Source organism: Schistocerca americana, chromosome 1 (assembly GCF_021461395.2).
Source record: "Schistocerca americana isolate TAMUIC-IGC-003095 chromosome 1, iqSchAmer2.1, whole genome shotgun sequence".
NCBI classification, from domain to species: domain Eukaryota; kingdom Metazoa; phylum Arthropoda; class Insecta; order Orthoptera; family Acrididae; genus Schistocerca; species Schistocerca americana.
Window position 1 is genome coordinate 759,968,662 of NC_060119.1, and position 25,664 is coordinate 759,994,325.

A 25,664-nucleotide genomic window follows, 5' to 3' on the forward strand; every position below is an offset into this window, starting at 1 on the left:
TGTCGTGTTCTATTTGATCACTTTTTGCTACAGTATTGCCTCATATACGTTATAAGCTCATTACAAACTTCAACTATTGTATCCCCGTTTATGTTACGCTGTTCAATTAATCATTGAAAAATAGTGTATGCCTACATTAGCGACAGCTGGTGAACTTACAACACAAACATCTTGTGGTTACTGTACGGCAGCTTGTTTTGAACAGTAGTGCTACTGGCAACATGACTCGTGAATATGATGTTACTTATTTGACGATGTTGGTGCTGAGTTTGCATGTAATATTTGATTTTGTCACTATGGCTGCAGTGCATTAGGACATTGATTTTATAAAACAGGTATGCCTCTACATACGTAAAGTGCAAAAACGCATATATATGTCAGTAGTACTATTCATTATCGTCTATTAATTGTTTGTAAGCTGTAGACAATCTGTGGATGTATTTATGTTTTTCCCAACTTTTTGTTGCAGGTTTTATGATGGTCATTATAGACCGAAACCGGTAATCTGTTAACAAAACGTTTGTGACCATACACGTAAATTAAAGGAAACTTATTGGTAAACCGTTTTAATGTTTGTTACTGTGGACAGTACTGAGTATTCGAACACATAACTATTAATACTTACACACTTGCCTTAATGGAATTGTGTCAATTTGTGAGCAAAATTCTCCACATAATGCTTAATTATTTGTAGAATTCCGTAGGGACGATAGTTATACAGTCTCATAGTTGACTATCAGTTATTAAAGGTAAGCCAATAACAACCTCAAGCAACTGAATCTTTGACCCTCTCATATATTGATATCACATAAATCTGTTTTTTGTTGTTAACAGTGCTAATTATCTGTTTATTGCAAATTTTGAAACCAGTTCATCTCACTGCCCTACACTTTTGTACTATGACTTGGGGATCTGTAATGGCTAAAGATCAAAACAGAATAATAAGTTCCATTGCGACAAGTGATGCACTAACAATATTCAATGAAATGACTGTCTTAAAATAAAATTCATTTAAATGATGCTAGGGAACAAAAGATCATTAATTTACACATATTAATCACATTACTAAATTCTCCGTAAGCTTAGGAATATTACAGTCTTATAAAATCCAAGACGAGTTTTATAATCAATAGAAGAATTCTCTTAAGGTGAGAGACGTAACACATCATTTTAATGTCGTTTGAAGTTTATTTTGGTGAGATGGGTGAAGATTAGTCAGTAAAAATATTACTCCTAGCTTATTAATATGAAGTATTATTAATTATTAATTCTAAACTATTCATACTCAGTTCTCACATCTAATATTCTAATCGATGCATAAGATGAAAAGGAGCTTCTTACTTGTTTACACTGAGTAAATCTCAGTCAAATAATTTAGAGGATGATGACTAAGTAATTCAGTAATTGTGCAAAATTCTCCGTTTGATTAACATTTGATCGAAGTCAGAGTAGTCATTCTTGTCTATAGAATAAGATATTATAGTCAAGTAGTTATTTTTGAGGGGTTGATAACCAAATGGGCTCTGAAGAAACCCAGGGCGAAAAGTTGAGAGGGATTTCGTGGAATAATGCTAGGATCACAATTTAAAAATATCTGAGCATTTATCTTTCGGATAAATTATTCAAAACAGAAAGGTTATCAATTGGAGATCATAATCACAAGGAAATCCTCGTGCCTGACACTCGTTACACAACACAGCACTCGTGTCATACCTCAACATCTGGTAAGTATGTAGAATAGCTAAAACCAAGAATTCATGAAGCATATGTACACGTACATTCATACTAACAGTGCACACAGAGAGAAGAATGGAATCTGCAAGGATACTTCCATACATCATAGTTGCTGTATTTGGCCAGAGAGTAACTATTTTTACGATGGAAATTCCAAAACTTCAGAAAAGCGAGAAATGCAGAAACATTTCAAAAAAAGTAACTCAACACAAGATGTAGAATTTAGATTGAACAATGAACTTGAACACGCCAACAACCATACAGTTCGGCAGTGAATAATGTTTCATTTCTATAGACGCGCCTATAAGCCACTGAGCTCCCCATAAATATTGCCAGAAAGGAACAAAGTTACCGAGATAATGAATTTAGTATTCAGAGTAGGGGAGAAATGATAATGTCGTTTCAAAATCTCATTATGGTTCGAGAAGACACCCGGTCTCTCTCAGATAAGATACAGAATGGAATGCTCTGGACTTGCGAAATATATTCGTATTAAATGAAATCAACTCACATGGAAGATTATTACAAAGGCTACAGCAACAGAAGATGGAACCAGAGCTGAAGGCTCAGCACACCACATGAGAAACACGTGGGTGCGATCACGCAATCTCATGTGCTACAAAATACACGAAATTCTCTAAATGAATTGAAATAGAGCGACAGACGACGAATTCTACAACGGACATGTAGAAAACACGCAGTAGATCCACACATAAGAGAACCTAACTAACTGGATTGGCTAAAACACTTTCTCACCGCTGAGTTGTGGTAGGACAAAGTATCAAGTTAAAAAAAAGGAATATTATTCAAAGTGCTACCATTCCCTAACTGAAGTGAATGATACAGCATGATTTACAGTGGCTATACCTGAAAGAAGCGCATAATATTCAACCAACTAAACTAAGTCTTACACATTCCTGCTTCCTAATTAACACTGCTAGAGACTAAGAACATCCTGTCTCACTGAAGACCCCGAGCACAACGACTCCACGCTACAGGACCGGGGCCCATTGCTTCCTCTCGAGGGCCCATTGCCCAACGTCAGTTTTCTCCAACAACTGGCCATGTCTGCACCTTCATTCGCTGGTACGATCTTCCTGCTGCAGGCCGCTACTTGTGGCTGTTTCCTGTTTTCATTAGGTTTTCAGGACTGGTGAGTCATTATACGTTTGATTTAGCGTAAGTTTATTTCTCCATTTTTTTAGGTTTCTTACGCTATGTCCGTTTTTAGGTCTATAAATGCAACTTGCAGTGTTTAGTTACTCAGCTTCCTCCTTAACTGGTAATGCTAAAGACAAGCGCCATCCAAACTTCAGCAGAACGCACTATTTCAATGGCCTAATGTTAAATAATCAATGGAAGTATTTCACTCCCTCTTTTGCCGGTCTGGGTACCTCACATTTTTGGCATTATTAATGTTCTCGTATTTCACATTGTAGGTTTCTGTGGAATTTTTCAACCCAAGCTGTGACGGTGGTGTAAAACGTAGGAATACAGGATCATCGGCAAATAATGCCGTTTCGTAAGTTTTTTAGAAAATTTTAATAAAAATTTTCAAAGGTAAAAATTTTAACAGGTTAAAAATATTTAGTTTGTTCGCTAACCACCACCAGAATTTGACTGTGGCTTTCTTGAGCAGTGGTAAGTTTAACTTCAACATTAGAGATCCTCTAATCAAACTCTGTATAAAATTGGTCCCGCAATTGAGTACCCATTCTAAATTATGTACTTGCCTGTAAGGTAGAAACAGTATCCTCTAGTTTCTCAGTTAGCCCCTTTGCACTTTCTTCTATTCCCTGGTAAATCTCTGCTCAATTCTTTATTACTTGTCCCATTTCTCATCACGTCTCTTCACACTAACCTCCAATTTCTCACTCTTTTCTTTTCATTAAATATATATTCCTTAAATTCTCATAATAATTCCAATAATAAACCACACATGTCAAGGTCATACATGTCTCCTAATGGTACAGGATGATAATGGGATTCATTCTTATCTTGACGAGGAGTAGAAAATGAAGCACCTGCTGAACCACTGTAATCACTAGCAGACTCATGCGTCTCTTCCAAACCTGAAATAGTTGCACTTTCACCCTTGTCCATGCTACTGATGTCCTGACTTCCATTATTAATATCACAGGCTCCTACACTTTCAGCCTGGTTACCGGATATGATAATTTAATCATTGTTAAGTTCTGGGTGGTTATAATTGAACTTTTGCTACTTCAGAGGGCCCCTATGATACACGAGTAGTCGCAGGTCAATAAAACTTTGTGGAAACATTTATACGGTCATCTGGAAGAGAAATAACGAATAAACCATTGAAAGGAACACATTTTAATTTCCACATGAGAGGGTAACATTTGTCAGTTGCGTGTCATGTTTACGTTTCAGCTTACGAACGTTGCTGAGTGTGACGACCATCTGCATCCACGACAGCCTCGAAGTTTATACGGATACCATTCCACAATAGTTCGCTGCAGTTTTCGAACGGTGGAACACGAATGTTCAACTGTCGTGACACACCTCTTGCACTCCTTGAAGACCGCACATTGCGTCCAGGATTCTCGGTCATGGGAACAGTAATTTCTACAAAAATTTGTGCTCTCCCATGAGCAATGCCCAAATCGTGAGTTAATTCAAACTTCCGAATCATGTTTTTCAACCTCCGTGCGGAAAGAGGACCTCTCCGTACTCCTTTAATGTGCCGATACTCGTTAAGGGCAGCAGCAGCAACGCTGTTGTTTTGGTAGAACAACTTTATGGTTAAAGCGCTGCTCACCTTCTACAGACCCATGTCGACTGTCTGTAATGCACACTGATGATTGTGTTTCAACCCTATGTCGCCGTAGCAGAGCCGGCGCCTAACAGCAAGTCGTAACACCAACAAATCCTGCAACGCACAGTCTGAAAACCACGCCTATAAGTTGGATACCTGTACTGTAAATAGTTTTCCGTCTACACTGGATCAAATAGCGGAAGTTCAGTTATAACCACCATGTACGTTAATACTTCCATCAGTAGCAAGTCCAAATTCCGTGTCGCAAAATTTCGATTTTCCAAGCAAATTATTCTCCAGTTTACTTCGTAACACTATCAATCTCTGAATTAGGCCAATCGAATGGTAAATACCTCACTTTGCGAATATCTCTCTCATGAAACTGAATGAAGTACATAGCAATTCTTAATTCGTCTCCAACCATCAACATGTAGCTCTAATGCACCAGCATAATACGTGAAAGTAATCGTTCCATGTTACCCAATTCATATAAAAGCAATAAAATTAATAATTTCGATGGCAAATCAGAAAGTCTTTGCCCCAATTTTTTTTAGCCAAATTACTGCTGTAAATGCGAAGTCAACCCATCCATTCCCAGCGTTGAACCTTTCTTGGCTTGTGGCGGCCTTATCTACCGGTAGCTCCACCGCACGGCGCTGATGTCAGTTGTTAAAGATGGCGGTCGTGCTTCACACGTCCACGGCGTTAGAGCAACGAAGTGTGATTCGTTTCCTATGGAGCAAGGGACAAACGACCATCGAGATATAAAGGGAAATGCAGCCCACATATGGGGAAAACTCTCTCGCTTTGAGGACTGTGAGGCTGTGGCGTTTTGAGTTCGACAAAGGACGTGAAGTCGTGCATGACAATGAGTGGCCGGGGAGGCTGCGTTCGTCGCTGACAGACATTTCCCGCACGGATGCAATGGTGAACCAGATCGACGTGTGCACATTAGAGCAACTTCCCGAGAGCTTGGCATATCAGAAGGGAGTGCTTACGACATCGGTCACGGGTCCTTAGGGTACCGGAAGGTTTCATGTCAGTGAGCGCCTAAGCAGTAGGATGTACGATGGAAGGCAAGTGAATGATATCTTCACTGAATCATCTAGAACCGTGCAACAAGTAGGGTGAAGGTTTCCTAACCTGCATTGTTACTGGCGTTGAAACGCGGATACTGCATTTCAGGCCGAAATCCAAGCAGCAGCGCATAATGTGGAAATATCCGTGTTCGCCTGTGACAAAGAAAATCCGTTCAGCGTCATCTGTTGGGAAAGTGTTGTTAACGGCCTTCTGGGATAACTGTGGAATGCTACTGCTAGATGTAATGCCACAAGGTGCAACCAGCAATGCCGACAGCTATTGTTCCATAATGTCACACCTGAGGGCTGCCATCAGGCGAAGGCGCCGAGGGATTGTCTGTGTGAAAACGTGATTCTTATCCACGACAATGCAAGACCACATGTGGCAATCGGAACTGCCAAAAAGCTCCGGGCACTTCACTGGAAGATTCTGAACCACCAACCAAACAGTCCACATCTCACTTCTAGTGATCTCTACGTTTTCGGAGCGCCGAAGAAGTTCCTGGCGGGACAGTGATTCACAAGTAAAGACGAAGCCAAGACAGCATTCCGACGGTGGTTCCATAGTCAGCCAGACGAATTCTACCGCAGGGGCATCTCAAATTTAGTGTTGCAATGGGACAAATGTGTGAGCCAGTGTGACGACTATGTGGAAAAATATTGTAAGGTTCTTAGAATAGAATGTATATTTGTCATTACCTGTTTGTACCCTACTTTGGTTAGTAAAAAATAGGAGCAAAGACTTTCTGATTTTCCCTCTTAAGAAAGAAAGCCTAACTTGACAGTAAAAAATTAATGTTTTTCCTGATCACAGAACAAATGTAGTATAAGAGTAAGAAAGTTCAATCAAAAATCATCACTTTACTGCATAATTCTCAAATAATAATCCAATATTCCTCATTATTCCGAAAATAAAAGATAACTTTCCACTGTATACTTCTAAGCCACAAGTTTCATCCGCAGCCTAGTGTCACCAGATTCCGCTAACATTATTCGCTGTATCTTTTAAGTGCTACACTGCACCAATAACTCATCAATAATAACCTGCACCCTCTGTTAAAAGCAAACATAAAGATCGAAGTGCATGAATGGTAATGATATCGTCCAATTCCTCATGCGCTGTAGTATCTGCAAAACAGCACGGATCTCCACCAGAAGAGATATCCTACCCCTCAGCATTAGAATACGATACAGAGCCTTTTCGACTTCTCCACACAGAATCCGGACACTGACTGTAAAGGTAATGTAAAGGAGCATACCGTTCAAACGAGCAGATTGCATGGCCAACACCTGCAGACGAATTATATTGGCCGAAAGCAAATCAGATCCCAAATACTTGTAATTGGCACAGTTGCCCTAGCAAAGAGGTTGCTATAGAGGTCGTATCGATTAATCCAGGACTTCCCAACGTGTGGTCCGCAGACCACTTAGGGCTCAGCCGGCTCTTTCTAGGGGGTCCGTGGCCACCTTTCACCCAATTGTGTAAAATAATGAGTAAAATTACTGAATAAAAATGTGGAAATCAAATTCATCACTTTTTTTTTTTGTGTGAAAACATGTGTACTTTTACTTCAGATCATATTCCCAAGCAGCTTTTCCGGTTCCTAAGTGAGAACGCGTACACAGTTTAGTGCCGGAGAATGCGGCTTTTATGATCGCCTGTTTCGCAACAATACGGGGGTCGTTTGTGCGCCGGCTCATGGCGCTAGATGCGCTGAAACCTTTTACGCATGCGCGGAGCGAGCTTTGTCGACCAATCACAGCGCTCGCTGGCACGTATGCGGCCCGAGGCATGATTAAATGTTAAAGTTGCTTTGTCAGTGCACTACCTATTTCATAAGTCGATTTTTGACCAGTGGCTAACATGGATCGGTGGCTGAAATCAGGATCATTGAAGAAGGGTGCAGTTTCTCCATCGCCTTCACAACAATGGAAGTTTCTAGTTGAAATGAATGAGGAGCGAGGACGACCAAAGGAAGAACAATCACAAGAAGCTCCAAAGCCGATTTATTATGTGATAACGCTGCAAGTACTCCATTGGTTGCAATATCCTGTGGAGGTGGAATAACCAAGAAGCGTAAGTACAACGAAAGCTATTTAGATATGGGCTTTATGGAGGGTAAAGTTCAGTGTGTAATTTGTGCGCGAGTTCTTCCGAACAGTTCAATGGTTCCAGTTAAATTGCGCCGTCATTTTGAATACTCACCCGGATTTCCAGGCTAATGACATCGATTTTTTCAAAAGGAAGAGTGCTGAACTAGCTGCCTCTGAGCACTGCATGAAAACTAATGCAAAAACAATTAATGAAAATTCATTAAAAGCTTCTTTCTTGGTTAGTTATCGAGTGGCAAAAACAGGCATATCATAAAGCCGTGTATTAATGATATTGTTTCTTGCATGCCAGACGAAAAGGCAGTAAAGCTTGTATCTTTGGTGCCATTATCAAACAATTCTGTCGAGAGACGCATTCTTGATACGTCAAATGATGTGAAAGATACTCTTGTTTCTCGAATCCAACACAATTCATTTTCTCTGCAGATAGATGAGTCCACTGATGTTGCAGGATTAGCGATTTTATTGGCTTTTGTCTGTTATGAGTATTCTGGATGTTTTGAGGTGGACCTCTTATTGTGCAGACCACTAACTGACAACACAACACGTGCTGAAATATTCACTCTATTGGATGATTTTTTAAGGATTAACGAAGTTTCATGGTCTAATGGCATAGATGTGTGCACAGATGGTGCAAAAGCTATGACGGGTCCTACAGTCGGAGCAATAACGAAAATAAAAGAAAACGCCAAGAATTGCAGCAGCAGTCATTGTGCTTTCCACAGATACGCTTTAGCTACGAAACAAATGCCTGTTTCGTTCAAGAAAGTGTTAGACGAATCCATTCATATCATTAACTACATAAAATCAAGGCAGCTGAAGTCAAGTTTTTTCAAAATACTGTGCGAAGATATGGAAAGCCTTCATCGTTCCTTGCTTCTACACACAGGAGTGAGGTGGCTCTCACGTGGGAATGCACTCTCTCGGTTGTACGAATTAAGATTGGAAGTCTGAGCTTTCCTTTTGGAGCAAAGCACCAAATTAGCAGACCTTATTAATGACAAAAATTGGCAGTGTATACTGGCTTATTTGTCAGATATTTTCTGCAAAATAAACGAAATGAGTATTTCACTCCGAGGACAAAGTGAAACAAAGCTAACTGCTATCGACAAAGTTCTAGCATTCAAGAGGAAAATAAATTTTTGGACAGAGAGTGTCGACGAGGGGGAGGTCGAGTGTTTTCCTCTTCTCAAGGAGTTTTTGAGAAACGAAACATTGGCGCTTGGGAAGAATTTGTTTCACAAAATCCTGGAACATCTCCGAAGTTTGATGTCATTGTTGGAGCATTATTTCCCAACAGCTAAAGATGAGAAGCTGCAGAAATACGAATGTGTGGTCAACCCATTCACTTTTTCCAAAAAGCCGAACATTTTATCACCAAATGAATATGAGTTGTTGATAGATATTGCCACAAATGCTACCTTTAAATCGAGTTTTGACATTGACGGTCACTTACACTTTCGGATCCGTTTGGATAACAAGAAATACTATCCCTTTGTTGCAAAGGCAAAACGTGTATTTCTTCCGTTTGCCACAACATACATGTGTGAATCTGGATTCTCGATCTATGCTGCCCACGAAACTAAGTACCGAAGCCGTCTAGATGCATAACCAGACATCAGTCTCCAGTTGTCAAGACCTGAACCCAACTTTTCAAAATTGTGTCAGCAGAAGCATTCTCAACCATCACATTAGGATTCCATTATTATTCCTACAGACTCATCTAAAGTAAAGAAAAAAGCATTTTCCTTCGTAGATGCTCAGTGAACGTACCTGAACTATAACTCTGTAGGAATTTTGTTTCTGTCTTCTATCATTTAAGCCGGCCGCGGTGGCCGAGCGGTTCTAGGCGCTAAGTTCTGGAACCGCGTGACCGCTACGGTCGCAGGTTCGAATCCTGCCTCGGGCATGGATGTGTGTGATGTCCTTAGGTTAGTTAGGTTTAAGTGGTTCTAAGTTCTAAGGGACTGATGACCACAGAAGTTAAGTCCCATAGTGCTCAGAGCCATTTGAATCATTTTTCTATAATTTACAAAATAATTATTAATTAAATTCTGTTGGCACTGATATTTTTGTTACGAAAAGTAATATGATCTCTAAAGCTAGTTTCCTTTCTTTATAATATATTCCGTCCTCTCCGTTAAAAATATGACCTGCCTATACTTCAATTACAATTACTTCCTATTACTCTGATACTATATTGCGGCAACTGGCTGTGAGTGTAAACAAATGAGGACTTTTCATGAGCCACCTTGTAAAAGGTAACCCTCCTCTGCCAGAATTGTTTCCTTTGAGAAAAAAGTCTTACGTTCTGTGAAATGCTTTGTCTTCTTATATAGAAATAAGAGTCTGTTCGTTTGTCTTTCCTAATTTGTTTACAGTCGAGACTGAGTGCCCCGATATAGTGTCGAAGTAGTAGTTGAAGTTGTCAGCTGTGGCTAAACTGTTGCCACGCCGCCTGCCAGTTGCCAGCTACCAACTGACAGTACACTGTTGCAACGCCGCCTGCTAGCTGCCGGCTGTGGACTGACAGCTGTGGTGGTGGTGGTGGTTAGTGTTTAACGTCCCGTCGACAACGAGGTCATTACAGACGGAGCGCAAGCTCGGGTTAGGGAAGGATTGGGAAGGAAATCGGCCGTGCCCTTTCAAAGGAACCATCCCGGCATTTGCCTGAAACGATTTAGGGACTGACAGCTGTCATTCAGTAGACACGTAAAGACGTAAAAATCACTAGGCTTTCCGAGCTGTTTCCATGGGCACGAAAATCTATTGTGGGACTAGAAAACGGCTTTATGAAAGCAGATTTCCAGAAACGATTTTGAAGTGTTTCCCTGACCAACCAAAAGCGGAACTAGGACATGGGCTTACGAAATCCGGTTTTCGAAACGCATGCAAGCTGGGTGAATGTATTCCCACACATTGCACAACAGATGTCACAATAGTCCTTTAAAGGCAATTCCTTGGAATCTTTTCTTTCGTGATGTGTTTGTATCCCGAATCATGGGTCTGCCTCTTTTCTTCATAGCCGCGCGGAATGGCCGCGCAGTCTAAAGCGCCATGTCGTCGTGGATTGCGCGGCCGTTCACGCCGGAGGTTCGAGTCCTCCCTCGGGAGTGAGTATGTGTGTGTGTGTGGGGGGGGGGGGGGGCGGGGGTGTTGTCCTTAGCGCAAGTTAAACTTAGGTTAATAGGGTGTGAGACTAGGGACTGATGACCTCAGCAGTTAAGTCCCATACACTTTACATACATTTGAACATTTTTCTTCAGATTTCACGAAAAATCACACACACACACACAAACACACACACACACACACACGACTGTTACGAAATATGCATGCTCTTCACATAACAGTAGCCAAACAGTGGAAGTGAACAGACCACAAGCGGCAGCTTGTCAACAGCGAACAGTCTGGACGTGACGTTGATTGCTCTTGGAGGAAGGCAGCTCCAACGTGTGAAATGTCAATTACCAAGTAATTTTAATCAGGCTATAGTGTGTTGCCCCCCATGAACCATGGACCTTGCCGTTGGTGGGGAGGCCTGCGTGCCTCAGCGATACAGATAGCCGTACCGTAGGTGCAACCACAATGGAGGGGTACCTGTTGAGAGGCCAGACAAACGTGTGGTTCCTGAAGAGGGGCAGCAGCCTTTTCAGTAGTTGCTAGGGCGACAGTCTGGATCATTGACTGATCTGGCCTTGTAACAATAACCAAAACGGCCTTGCTGTGCTGGTACTGCGAACGGCTGAAAGCAAGGGGAAACTACGGCCGTAATTTTTCCCGAGGGCATGCAGCATTACTGTATGATTAAATGATGATGGCGTCCTCTTGGGTAAAATATTCCGGAGGTAAAATAGTCCCCCATTCGGATCTCTGGGAGGGGACTACTCAAGAGGATGTCGTTATCAGGAGAAAGAAAACTGGCGTTCTACGGATCGGAGCGTGGAATATCAGATCCCTTAATCGGGCAGGTAGGTTACAAAAATTTAAAAAGGGAAATGGATAGGTTGAAGTTAGATATAGTGGGAATCAGTGAAGTTCGGTGGCAGGAGGAACAAGACTTATGGTCAGGGGACTACAGGGTTATAAACACAAAATCAAATAGGGGTAATGCAGGAGTAGGTTTAATAATGAATAGGAAAATAGGAATGCGGATAAGCTACTACAAACAGCATAGTGAACGCATTATTGTGGCCAAGATAGACACGAAGCCCACACCTGCTACAGTTGTACAAGTTTATATGCCAACTAGCTCTGCAGATGACGAAGAAATTGACGAAATGTATGATGAAATAAAAGAAATTATTCAGATAGTGAAGGGAGACGAAAATTTAATAGTCATGGGTGACTGGAATTTGGTAGTAGGAAAACGGAGAGAAGGAAACGTAGTAGGTGAATATGGATTGGGGCTAAGAAATGAAAGAGGAAGCCGCCTGGTAGAATTTTGCACAGAGCATAACTAAATCATAGCTAACACTTGGTTCAAGAATCATAAAAGAAGGCTGTATACATGGAAGAAGCCTGAAGATACTGACAGGTTTCAGATAGATTATATAATGGTAAGACAGAGATTTAAGAACCAGGTTTTAAATTGTAAGACATTTCCAGGGGCAGATGTCGACTCTGACCGCAATCTATTGGTTATGACCTGTAGATTAAAACTGAAGAAACTGCAAAAAGGTGGGAATTTAAGGAAATGGGACGTGGACAAACTGAAAGAACCAGATGTTGTATAGAGCTTCAGGGAGAGCACAAGGGAACAATTGACAGGAATGGAGGAAAGAAATACAGTAGAAGAAGAATGGGTAGCTTTGAGGGATGAAGTAGTGAGGGCAGCAGAGGATCAAGTAGGTAAAAAGACGAGGGCTGGTAGAAATCCTTGCGTAACAGAAGAAATATTGAATTTAATTGATGAAAGGAGAAAATATAAAAATGCAGTAAATGAAGCAGGCAAAAAGGAATACAAACGTCTCAAAAATGAGATCGACAGGAAGTGCAAAATGGCTAAGCTGGGATGGCTAGATGACAAATGTAAGGATGTAGAGGCTTATCTCACTAGGGGTAAGACAGATACTGCCTACAGGAAAATTAAAGAGACATTTGGAGATAAGAGAACCACTTGCATGAACATCAAGAGCTCAGATGGAAACCCAGTTCTAAGCAAAGAAGGGAAAGCAGAAAGGTGGAAGGAGTATATAGAGGGTCTATACAAGGGCGATGTACTTGAGGACAATATTATGGAAATGGAAGAGGATGTAGATGAAGATGAAATGGGAGATACGATACTGCGTGAAGAGTTTGACAGAACACTGAAAGACCTGAGTCGAAACAAGGCCCCCGGAGTAGACAACATTCCATTGGAACTACTGACAGCCTTGGGAGAGCCAGTCCTGACAAAACTCTACCATCTGGTGAGCAAGATGTATGAGACAGGCGAAATACCCTCAGACTTCAAGAAGAATGTAATAATTTCAATCCCAAAGAAAGCAGGTGTTGGCAGATGTGAAAATTACCGAACTATCAGTTTAATAAGTCACAGCTGCAAAATACTAACACGAATTCTTTACAGACGAATGGAAAAACTAGTAGAAGCCGACCTCTGGGAAGATCAGTTTGGATTCCGTAAAAATGTTGGAACACGTGGGGCAATACTGACCCTACGACTTATCTTAGAAGCTAGATTATGGAATTGCACACCTACGTTTCTCGCATTTGTAGACTTAGAGAAAGCTTTTGACAATGTTGACTGGAATACTCTCTTTCAAATTATGAAGGTGGGAGGGGTAAAATACAGGGAGCAAAAGGCTATTTACAATTTGTACAGAAACCAGATGGCAGTTATAAGAGTCGAGGGACATGAAAGGGAAGCAGTGGTTGGGAAGGGAGTGAGACAGGGTTGTAGTCTCTCCCCGATGTTATTCAATCTGTATATTGAGCAAGCAGTGAAGGAAACAAAAGAAAAATTCGGAGTAGGTATTAAAATCCATGGAGAAGAAATGGAAACTTTGACGTTCGCCGATGACATTGTAATTCCGTCAGAGACAGCAAAGGACTTGGAAGAGCAGTTGAACGGAATGGATAGTGTCTTGAAAGGAGGATATAAGATGAACATCAACAAAAGCAAAACGAGGATAATGGAATATAATCGAATTAAGTCGAGTGATGCTGAGGGAATTAGATTAGGAAATGAGACACTTAAAGTAGTAAAGGAGTTTTGTTATTTGGGGAGCAAAATAACTGATGATGGTCGAAGTAGAGAGGATATAAAATGTAGACTGGCAATGGCAAGGAAATCGTTTATGAAGAAGAGAAATTTGTTAACATCGAGTATAGATTTAAGTGTCAGGAAGTCATTTCTGAAAGTATTTGTATGGAGTGTAGCCATGTATGGAAGTGAAACATGGACGATAAATAGTTTGGACAAGAAGAGAATAGAAGCTTTCGAAATGTGGTGCTACAGAAGAATGCTGAAGATTAGATGAGTGGATTACATAACTAATGAGGAGGTATTTAATAGGATTGGAGAGAAGAGGAGTTTGTGGCACAACTTGACTAGAAGAAGGGATCTGTTGGTAGGACATGTTCTGAGGCATCAAGGGATCACCAATTTAGTATTGGAGGGCAGCGTGGAAGGTAAAAATCGTAGGGGGACACCAAGAGATGAATACACTAAGCGGATTCAGAAAGATGTAGGTTGCAGTAGGTACTGGGAGATGAAGAAGCTTGCACAGGATAGAGTAGCATGGAGAGCTGCGTCAAACCAGTCTCAGGACTGAAGACCACAACAACAACAACAACAACATAGTGTGTTGAACAAAGGGAGTAAATACACTAGTAAGTGTCTGGATAGAGTGGGAATTCATATTGAATCGTTAATTTCAAGTTGTTTTCATTCATCTCTAAACCAAAGACTATTGATACTTCGGGGAGGGGGGGGGGGGGTCATTGGGAACATGGCACATGCATTAAGAAGCTTCCAGTTCCCATAGGTTTCGCTCTGAAATTTAAAGTTACTGTGCTCTTGACTAACTAGGGGTCCGACATGAATTTTCGACTGAAGCAGGGGTCCGCCAGCTGAAAAGGTTGGGAAGCCCTGGATTAATCGAAACTGGTTAGAGCAGACTCGCATACAGTACAACAAATACAAATATCGCAGTCCACAAGAAACAAGATGTGATGTGAGGAAAATGAAAGTGCTAAGTAAACACGCATATTTTAGGGTGAAAGAAACGATAAAGTTACAGAAAATGTCCAACCATCAACTGCGGACTGAACCCAGGATCATCGGATTGCACTTTGATACTTGAACTTCTAAGCTACTGCAACGTTCCTTCCTGCCCTGTCTATTCCTCGACATCTCTTCACTCTGGCTTGGTTTAATACGGTCAGAAGATGTACCGTACCCCTATGTTAAAGTAGATATTATCAAACTGTGACTGTGATAAGCATTCAGAGTATAATCTGATCTACTTCACAGCACCAGTACGTAGTGAGATAATGCAACAGCTCTGAGATGGGATTAGCTGAGGATTGTAAAATACCTTCCCTTTTTAAGCGAGTCTGTACTTTCACTGTTAGTCAGGCTATGTAATTCGTACTAGACATGACTCTTTCGAATCACAAGTGTTAGTGTCGAATCGTTCTAAATAACCGGACGCGAGAGCAACTTACTATCAATTTTAACAAGCAGTATTCAACCGTTGTTAATGTCTCTGTATCTTGCCTCCAACAAATTATCACACTGCAGATACGAGTGAAACCTTCATGATAATCCACTTTAATCATAAAAGATTAGCGTACTTCTGAGTTTCATGATTGTCACGCCGTTAATTACCGATAATTCTCCGATTCGCTGTTAATTATCGATAATTTCAGCGATGTTATTGGCGCAGCTCAGTACCTCTGATGTTGTATCAGTAATATCTGCAACAGTTGAATACGATTCCAAAATAAAGTACGTAAAGTCTTTTGCCCTATTGCGAGTTAATTAGTATCATAGGACTATACTTAATACTTTTTTGTAATATGTAATTTCATTTACAGTTAAGTCCGTTAGTCGAATATAAGGAAGAATTTCAACTTTCTTTCTATGTAGTACTTTACGACGAACGGACATGGAAAAATCTTTTCCTTAATTTGTTTTTCCCTTTTTTTCAAATACTAATTGCAGCTCCCAGTGGAAGTTGGTCGTAAGGTCGGAGACAAAGAATGTATCTCATTGACAACCATGCGATACGAAAAATTTTTACTTATTTAGAACACTCTCAGCCTCTAACATTCATGGAATACACACAGCGAATCTAATTACAAAATCAGGAAACATGTTATGAAGATTTTTTGTTTCAATCATGCCGTATCCTTTTTCTTGGGGGGGGGGGGGGGGGGGCTTTATTGACTTTTCGTGTGCGATTCATTCATTTCTTACTACGAATGTGTCGGAGTACCAGCAAAGAAAACTAATCCCTATTGTCGGAATCGAATTACACAACAAAAACAAAACAAAAAGCCACAGTGTCACCGCCACTTTTCAGTTACAAATGTATAATTCATATCAACAGTCAGCCTCTTCAAGGCGATAAGCCCTCTAACAAAATCTCATTTACTTATGATAACTCCACACACAATGCATTCCCAAATTACAAATACCCACACGTCGTCTTTCGTCATGTTTTCAAAGTTTCAGGGGCAAAAATCTTTATATGCTCTAGGCTACATCTCAACTTTAAAAATGCCAAGCGCTTTACGCAGTTCCAAATGATGTCGTTTTCCGTTTACCTCTCTTTAGGGATTGTCACAACAATCTGTTCACTTCGAGACATTTCGTCGCCCGGGTATACCAAACCCGAATCTATCTACAAACAAAAAAGAAGCTCACATTCAGTCATCTTAGAGTGGCCTATAATTCTACTAGATTTACTTACAGGAAACAATTCGAACCTCCGTCCAGCGAAGTCAAACATACATTCTCATACTCCAGCAAATGAAATTCAAAAGGTACCGCATTAGCGAACTCGTTCCTTTTATTTAATTATTAGCAGCATCGCTTAAATGCATCTCCTTATTGACTGCTAAAGCACTCGTTAAATAACTTCCCTGATAACAAATACCCGGAACCTATTTTCTTGAAATCCACCAAAATTCAGAGCCAGCGGGCTGACGAACAATGTGCGAGCTACAGTATTTGTGCACAGTTAGACTTACCGCAGTGAGACGAGCTGTACCTGACCAAAGTCCTCCAAATAAGACGATCTGACTTGTATCGTGCCTAAGAGGCGGTTGATAGTCTCTCTGTTTTAGTCATAGCGTGAACAATACTTTGAGGCAAACACGTAGCGATTTTGTAATTTTACAATGATAAAATCATTGCAACAGACAGATGTCGCAGCTCCATTTAGCGGCCAGATACGCGATGCTGGTGCACGATCTTTGGAATAAGCTGTATATGTGTAACTCTGGTTTCACAACAGTCCCCGCAAACGTGACGCCATTTTAACGCCAAACACAGTATCGACGGCCGCATGATCGCAATCGATTTTCTTTAGCATTCGATACTTGCCTCTCTTAAGACTTCATGTGCGCATACCGGAGATTTACAAAACCACATCATTCTGGGAATGATTTATTTATTTATTGGTTTAATAAAATTTCACATAATGGTTTATCGATGGTTAGTGCCTTCATATAAGAGTGTTCTCTTACATGAAGGCATTATATTAATTATAATTTAAAAATTAAGAATGAAACACACTTGTTTTATACTTCGCAGTAAGCATTTCAGTGTAACGGAGCTTTGAAAATTTATGACAAACATTCATCATTATCATTAAGTGTAGCTTAATAAAGCGTCAACGATACAAGCCTTCTAGATGGAATATGGTAATCAAGATCAGAGCTAAATGTCAAACAGTTAACTGCTAGCGTAATGAATAACATCTTGGTGTCTGGAGTCGAAAGTAGTTGGTTCCCATCACGTTACATGCAATTTTTTTTCATTTTAGTGTAATTAATACGTTCTGTTACTTTCCTATGACAATAATACAAGTATGTTATGCAATATTGGATGTTAGTTACAGTCATTCGGATCTGCGAAAAAAGGATAAAATATATATTAAGCGATTTCCGAGTATGTTGTTAGCCAGGAACCGGAGAGAAAATGTTAAATTGCAGCGACTGCAACGAGCTACAGTAAAATTCATATTCTTTCTTCTCACAAATATTTGGCTCTTTATTTGCCAATAATTCGAGTGTGTGATCAGGTAAGAACATAAGAGGACAGTTTAAAGTGCTGCGAGTGAAACCAGGAGAATTATAATTCATATTCTTCCTTTCCACGAATATTTCGCTCTTTATTTACGACTGTGGGCGTTTTCTGAGGGTGTGGTTAGGCAGGAACCTAAGAGTACAGCTTTAATTACTGGGTCAAACGAACAGCTATAAAATTCGTAATATGCCTTTTCATTTTATTTCCGAAAATGTGGTGTGTGGTTAGGCTGCGATTAAAACGAACTGCAGTACAATTTCTATTTCGTCTCACAAATAAATTTCTCTTTATTTCCAAATATGTGTCGACTTCCGAGTGTGTGACAGGCAACAACCTAAGAGGATAGCTTTAATTGCTGCCAGTCATTTGAGCAGCAATAACATCCGTATTCTTCCTTGTCACAAAGTCAATAACTGATCATGCGGTCGATACACGCGTGACGTCAAAATGACAGCACGTTCGGGGGAATTCTTGTGAAACGAGCATTACCCGCTGTAGCCGGCGCACTCGCTCTGTTTAGCTGCGTTGCATAGACGTAAAGACTAAGTCACCCTTGTACTGTTTTTATACAGCAAAATTACATACGGGCGCTCTAACAACAATTAAGAAATATGTTACATGAATCCCTTTAGTTATTTAGGTCTATTCACGTGACTTTGCAAAAAGTGGAGGCGACAAGTCAGCCACTTTCGTACGGCAAAATCGTTTGGCAAAGTACGCTACACATGTTTACTAATTGATATTACGAGTGACGGAAAATGAGCGTCAATCTTGCATGCAATTGCTAAGTGGAAGCAATTGACAACACATTAGAAGTAAAACAATTATTGTTGCAATTATTGTAGAACAAGCATCACTTTAAGTTACGTCAGAAATAGCATATACTGAGCGACATGGAGAATGTTAACTTCCATACGGACCACCACAAATATTGCAAGAAACCAACTGCGAACGAAAAACTACTTGAAATTTAGTAAAACCTTGGCCGTGTGCAAGAAAAAGAAATCTGGGTTAATAAAATATGGAGTCGTCAGATTTAAACTGTCTGAGATCTGATAAAAGACGTTCAAGAAATAATGAAGTGATAGACTTCTCCATCGGCTAAAAGAGTTGATATTCTGGAATGATAGTCACATACTCTTGAACATTTCTCATTTAGAGGTCCTAGTAAGCGCTTGTTTAACTTTTTTATGAAAAGGTTTGTGATACACGTATTAATTTTTCTTTGTCTTACGGTGAAAAAAAAATTTTGAGTGGCTTCAACGAACATTTTATGTTGTAATATAGTAGTAATAAACTAGTCTCGATGAAAAATTATCACCACTGGTGATCAAAGACGAATAACTGAAACCAAATAGTTCGTTTAAAACTAGGGGTCTCTCTAATCGTGTGCTTCTTCGTGTTATCCGGGTGGCATAAAATGGAACCAACAAGTAGATCGTTAATCAATCGCGAAGAGAAAACTTTGAAGATTTACATTTGTATCTGAGCTTGTGCTCGTCTTCTAATGAGCCAGATTGTCTTACTCCGGATTCATCTGTCAAACTTCGCACAAAGATACGAGGTACTCGTGAAATGTAGGGCAGATCGTAGGTCGAATCTAGACCTGTGACTTTGTGGCTCCCACACAATTCTCCAGCTTATTGTATCTTCAGAATTTATATGTAAGTAGATTATCCGGTAGAGCCTCGGTAGATTTTTCAAATGTACGACAAAGTTACTGTGGCGTAGAAGGATTCAGCCGGGCCGTGAGGAGTGTTCGGACTCTTGAGTTGGTAAGACAGTTGCCCACAAGTGTCAAAGTTGCGGGTTCATTCATGCAGATACCTATTACTGTGTACACCTCACAACAAAGCGAAGGTTTATTTCTGCGAAGTACAATGTATTACACTAATAAACTGAGTAACTTTAATAACATATTGTAACAAATTCCTTTAAATTTTACCAGCGTATTAACTCAGAGCCGGCCGGTGTGGCCGTGCGGTTCTAGGCCCTTCAGTCTGGAACCGCGCAACCGCTACGGTCGCAGGCGAAATCCTGTGGATGTGTGTGATGTCCTTAGGTTATTTAGGTTTAAGTAGTTCTAAGTTCTAAGGGACTGATGACCACAGATGTTAAGTCCCATTGGTCTCAGAGCCATTTGAACCATTAACCCAGAGAAACGACTATAGCGACGTGAACTTTGAGACAGTACTCCACAGCTACAGATTTTAGTGACTCAGAAAAACTGATGTTACTTTGTTAGTGTGATTTCGGGTTACTGAAGTTTTGTGAAAGCACAGCTTCAAGTACTGGGGTGTGCTTCTTTCCTTAGTTAGCTCCTTTGGCAACTCTGACCCGAAAAGTTAACACAGAAGGGCGATGTGATCTATTTCCAGAAACTTTGCAATCATGACGTCTGCGGCAGATACACTTCTAAAGTAGTATCTGTCAGTGACATGCAAGCACTTCAAAGTCAGTTTTTATGAAACATTTTCTTCGGTGATAAATCTTTACCCTCCAGCGTGATCCATGATTCTTAGAGACAGTTGCGGAGATTTTCAAAAAAGTTAAACTTACCGTTGTACTAGTATGTCTGACTTACTGTTAATACCGACTGTTTGTAAGATTGTAAATTCATATTCGCAATGAGGGATAGTACAGGAACAGCGTAAGTACCACAGATGGATCAAGATGTTCACATATCAAAAGATGTTTTGTTCAGATTACATTGCATTAAGACGTACGTTGCCGCTGGTAATGATTTATTTTATCACAGTAGGCGACAATCTTTCAACTAGATTACATATCGACAGCTATCTTCTTCGGCAGTAGCAGCCAGCACATTTTCGTCGATATGTTTTGTGTTCAAGGTCTTCGCCTTTTACTCTGCCCAGTCTCTATTCCTCACGTTGAGATATTCCTCTGGTCCAAAGGCTCGTGCAGTATCAGCAGATTTGGGTATTCTGAAAACCTCTGTTTAAGAATCACGTTTTCATACTCCTCGATAGTTGGTGACTATCATTATATTCCAAAAAATCTGCTCATTTAGCTGACGGATGTGACTATCATTCCAGAATATCAACTCTTTTAGCCGATGGAGACGGTGTGGCAACGTTGATTTTATACAGATCTGGTTCCAATACCGGCTCCTTTATCAAAAAGCGGATCTTCTGTTGCACTGCCATACATCGTTGAATAGCATCTGATGAAAGTATCTTGCATATTTTCATGGGAATATCGCACCACAGGTTATGACTTGAGGGGCAGAAAGCGCTGAAAATCTTTTACATTGACATGAGATGAACCCTTTAAGGGAAGACGAAGGAACATAATCAGATATTTTTGACAAGCACATCGTAATAACACTGTTTGTAATGTGTCCACGTCGTTTGTTGCAGCCACAAAACCTCGGGGTTAGGCGTTGACGTCCACTACCATATTTTGCTTACTATGAAAGCGTTACTGGGTGAATATTCCGACCGTTCCAGCGCTTGCCGTCGTACAAATGCATATTTCCTGCCAACGCAAATCTTCTATTGACGCATCATTAAAATGTCAGCCGCACCGTAGTGTTATCAGAATGCTTCACCGAACTCACCTTTAGGATCACCTACCGCAAACAGCCATCTGACGTTTATGTGCCACTTATGTAACATTAAGGTCCGAGTGAGAAAGTGAAATGAAGTCCAGCTTTTACTACGTGATATTATACAGCAGATACAAGGTGCGACGAGTCAGCTGTCGTATTAGACTTTTGAGAACGGATAAACTACTAACTCGTTGACGGTTTGAATATCTCTTGTGTTAAGTATCACTGCACATTAGTACGTAACTACGACAGTGAAAACGTATTACTAGATATCAAAAAAAGATGGTAAGAACCGCCAACAAGTCTACTTCCTTTTCTGTGGATGGAAATAAGTGTGAGCTACGTAATCATATTTTCACCAAAGTACTTGATCAGAAAGCCGCAATCCGAGATGGCATGACCTCTGATTCCCTCTGCCCTAAGGATGGCTTTACCCAGCTTTGAATAGGGGACCCTACAGTCTACCGAGAAACCTGAATCAGTGTGTAACGACATTTTTCACATACTTACAAAGCATTCCTAGACTTGAACGTGACACTTTTTTACACCCAAAGAATGAATGAGATACTTTAGATCAGAATTTACTACTCAGTCAACAATAGCAAAATTATATTTTAATTTTTTTCTTAAGGCACAAGAATATTTTCCTACTCAGGAAAACTTAGAACAGAGTTTTTTGTGTAGACAATAATTGTTTTAATTGCTGTTTTAGAATACAGATATCCTTCAGGAGTTGGTTACGTCTATTTTTCCTTACTTCTGTGCAAAAATTGAACATTATAATGCAAGGCCCGTTAGTTACTGTGACTTCTCGTTTGTCCCTAGAGTTTCAACGGTCAATTTTTATACTGACTGTGCCGATACCGCCGAACAGATATCTGACTAAATTAACTCAATTATCGTATTCTGTCACCTAACGCTATGTCCTTTACGGCAATGAATAAACAGACACCATTTTTGTTTATTTTTTGTAAGTTTGTCCTTAAGATTTCAAAGAAAAGTACCAGCTGAATATATTGCTCTTGATACCATCTTATTACATGACGCTGTATGTACCCGTCAGTGGCTTGAATGGTGCACCACCTACAGACAACTATAGATGTTCGTTTTCTCTCGGTTCTGGAACTTTTCTGAGAAAATTAAATGCTATTTACATGGGAAAAGTCAGTGAATCAAGACCTGTGTTTTCGTCCAAGCAGCTTGAGAAACGTTGATGTCAGTCCCAGTATATTTATCACGTATGTGGGGCCTACTAAAACCACTCCTTAAATAATGATACTACCCACATTCTCATCTCTATTGAAAATGTGTCCGTATCCAGAACCAAATTTTACGCCAGCCAAAATATTTAAGAAAAAATGGACCTCTTACGGAGTTTCATTGTTGTCATTCATAATTTTTTAAGCTCCCAAACTGTACCTGCTAAGCAAGTTTGCATGAAATTTATGGGAAAAAGGTATTGTTCTTGCCTTGCTCCTGTCAGATTTCACCCACTTTCATTTCTCACATAGATTATATGAGAAATGCTTGTTTACCTCAATCTGTTTGTGGGGTAATTAAACGAATTTCTACAAAACGTTAGCAACACGCTATCAGTGGACAATCTGCAAGCATTTTCCAGCTGCCCAAGTACCGCATAATGATGTGCGTAGAGATAAAATTCCGTTAATTACTGCACGATCACTGTTTAACGGAGTGTGGGAAACAGGAAAAATTCTCACGAATTTCGCACTGAAAATGAGTCAAGACGTTTGGTTCTGCAGATTTCGGAAAGATAACCCGAATTTCCCAAGTGCCTGCCTGTATACCTCACGCAGAGTCCTCGTAAGCTTCAGTTTCTCATCTAAGAACCACTCTCATATGTTTCTCTCTTCCATTTGCTTAGTAGGAGCAGTCTGGCGCCAGCGATGACATACTCTTGGGTGATATATGACTCATTTATGACTAGAGTTCACTAATATTCTGTTGTTATCTAAAGTTTCTCATTTTCACGATCTGCAATTAATTTTGACTTCATGGCCACCTCCCAGCATAAGTAAACGAAATACTGTGCGGTGTACTCACGTGGTTACCCAGTTCCCAAGTTATGCGAAGTGATAGTGTCTGTTATTTCAGAATATGCACGTTTCAGGTATTTGCATCATGTGTTCCATTAACCAATGTAGACTAACGGAATTACTGCCGCGAAAAAACAAAACAGATAAGAAATAATACGACAAGCTTACATGCTCGGTTACTCATTGCCTGCACGAAGAGAAAGAACGTATACGTTAAAAAACAGTAAATACATTAACTGTTTAACAGCATAAGCTTTGATGTATCCACTCTTCCTTATTTTCCTCTATATGAGTTGTTGTTGTGGTCTTCAGTTCGAAAACTGGTTTGATGCACCTCTCCTTACTACTGTATCCTGTACAAGCCTTTTCATCTCTGAGAAATTACTACAACCTACATCCTTCTAAATCTGTTTACTGTATTCATCTCTTGGTCTCCCTCAACGATTTTTATCCCAAAATTTCCCTCCAATACTAAATTGGTGATCACTTGATTTCTCAGAATGTGTCCCATCAACCGATCCCTTCTTTTCGCCAGGTTGTGCCACAAATTTCTTGTCTCCCCAATTCTGTTCATTAGTAATGTGATCTACCCATCGATCTTCAGCATTCTTCTGTAGCACCTCGTTATTAGATCGAGATGAATCGTTTTTCGACCTGACACAGAGATAGCGCTGTAACCAATGAAATGTTTTTTTTGGTGCACATTTAACACTAAATAATATCGTAAAAACGAAAATATGAGTTTCATATCGGCAATGGTTCTGTTTATAAGGATTTTTAAAGTAGTTATATGCTTTTGGCTTATGAGTATAAATTTGAATGGTCTTTCGCACTTCAATTATTTGTTTTGAACACCTGTATCGGCAAAGAAAAAGCTTGCAAAGTGGGTGATGGTTTATAAGGGGATTGCTTCTCACTTTCACTCTTTCCCCGAAGACAATTAACTTTAAACGTCTCCCAATACCGAAATCAATGAAGAAATTGTTGAGAAAATGAAATATATACAGGGTGTTTCAAAAATGACCGGTATATTTGAAACGGCAATAAAAACTAAACGAGCAGCGATAGAAATACACCGTTTGTTGCAATATGCTTGGGACAACAGTCCATTTTCAGGCAGACAAACTTTCGAAATTACAGTAGTTACAATTGTCAACAACAGATGGCGCTGCGGTCTGGGAAAAACTATAGTAAGATATTTTCCACATATCCACCATGCGTAGCAATAATTTGGCGTAGTCTCTGAATGAAATTACCCGAAACCTTTGACAACGTGTCTGGCGGAATGGCTTCACATGCAGATGAGATGTACTGCTTCAGCTGTTCAATTGTTTCTGGATCCTGGTGGTACACCTGGTCTTTCAAGTGTCCCCACAGAAAGAAGTCACAGGGGTTCATGTCTGGCGAATAGGGAGGCCAATCCACGCCGCCTCCTGTATGTTTCGGATAGCCCAAAGCAATCACACGGTCATCGAAATATTCATTCAGGAAATTAAAGACGTCGGCCGTGCGATGTGGCCGGGCACCATCTTGCATAAACCACGAGGTGTTCGCAGTGTCGTCTAAGGCAGTTTGTACCGCCACAAATTCACGAAGAATGTCCAGATAGCGTGATGCAGTAATCGTTTCGGATCTGAAAAATGGGTCAATGATTCCTTTGGAAGAAATGGCGGCCCAGACCAGTACTTTTTGAGGATGCAGGGACGATGGGACTGCAACATGGGGCTTTTCGGTTCCCCATATGCGCCAGTTCTGTTTATTGACGAAGCCGTCCAGGTAAAAATAAGCTTCGTCAGTAAACCAAATGCTGCCCACATGCATATCGCCGTCATCAATCCTGTGCACTACATCGTTAGCGAATGTCTCTCGTGCAGCAATGGTAGCGGCGCTGAGGGGTTGCCGCGTTTGAATTTTGTATGGATAGAGGTGTAAACTCTGGCGCATGAGACGATACGTGGACGTTGGCGTCATTTGGACCGCAGCTGCAACACGGCGAACGGAAACCCGAGGCCGCTGTTGGATCACCTGCTGCACTAGCTGCGCGTTGCCCTCTGTGGTTGCCGTACGCGGT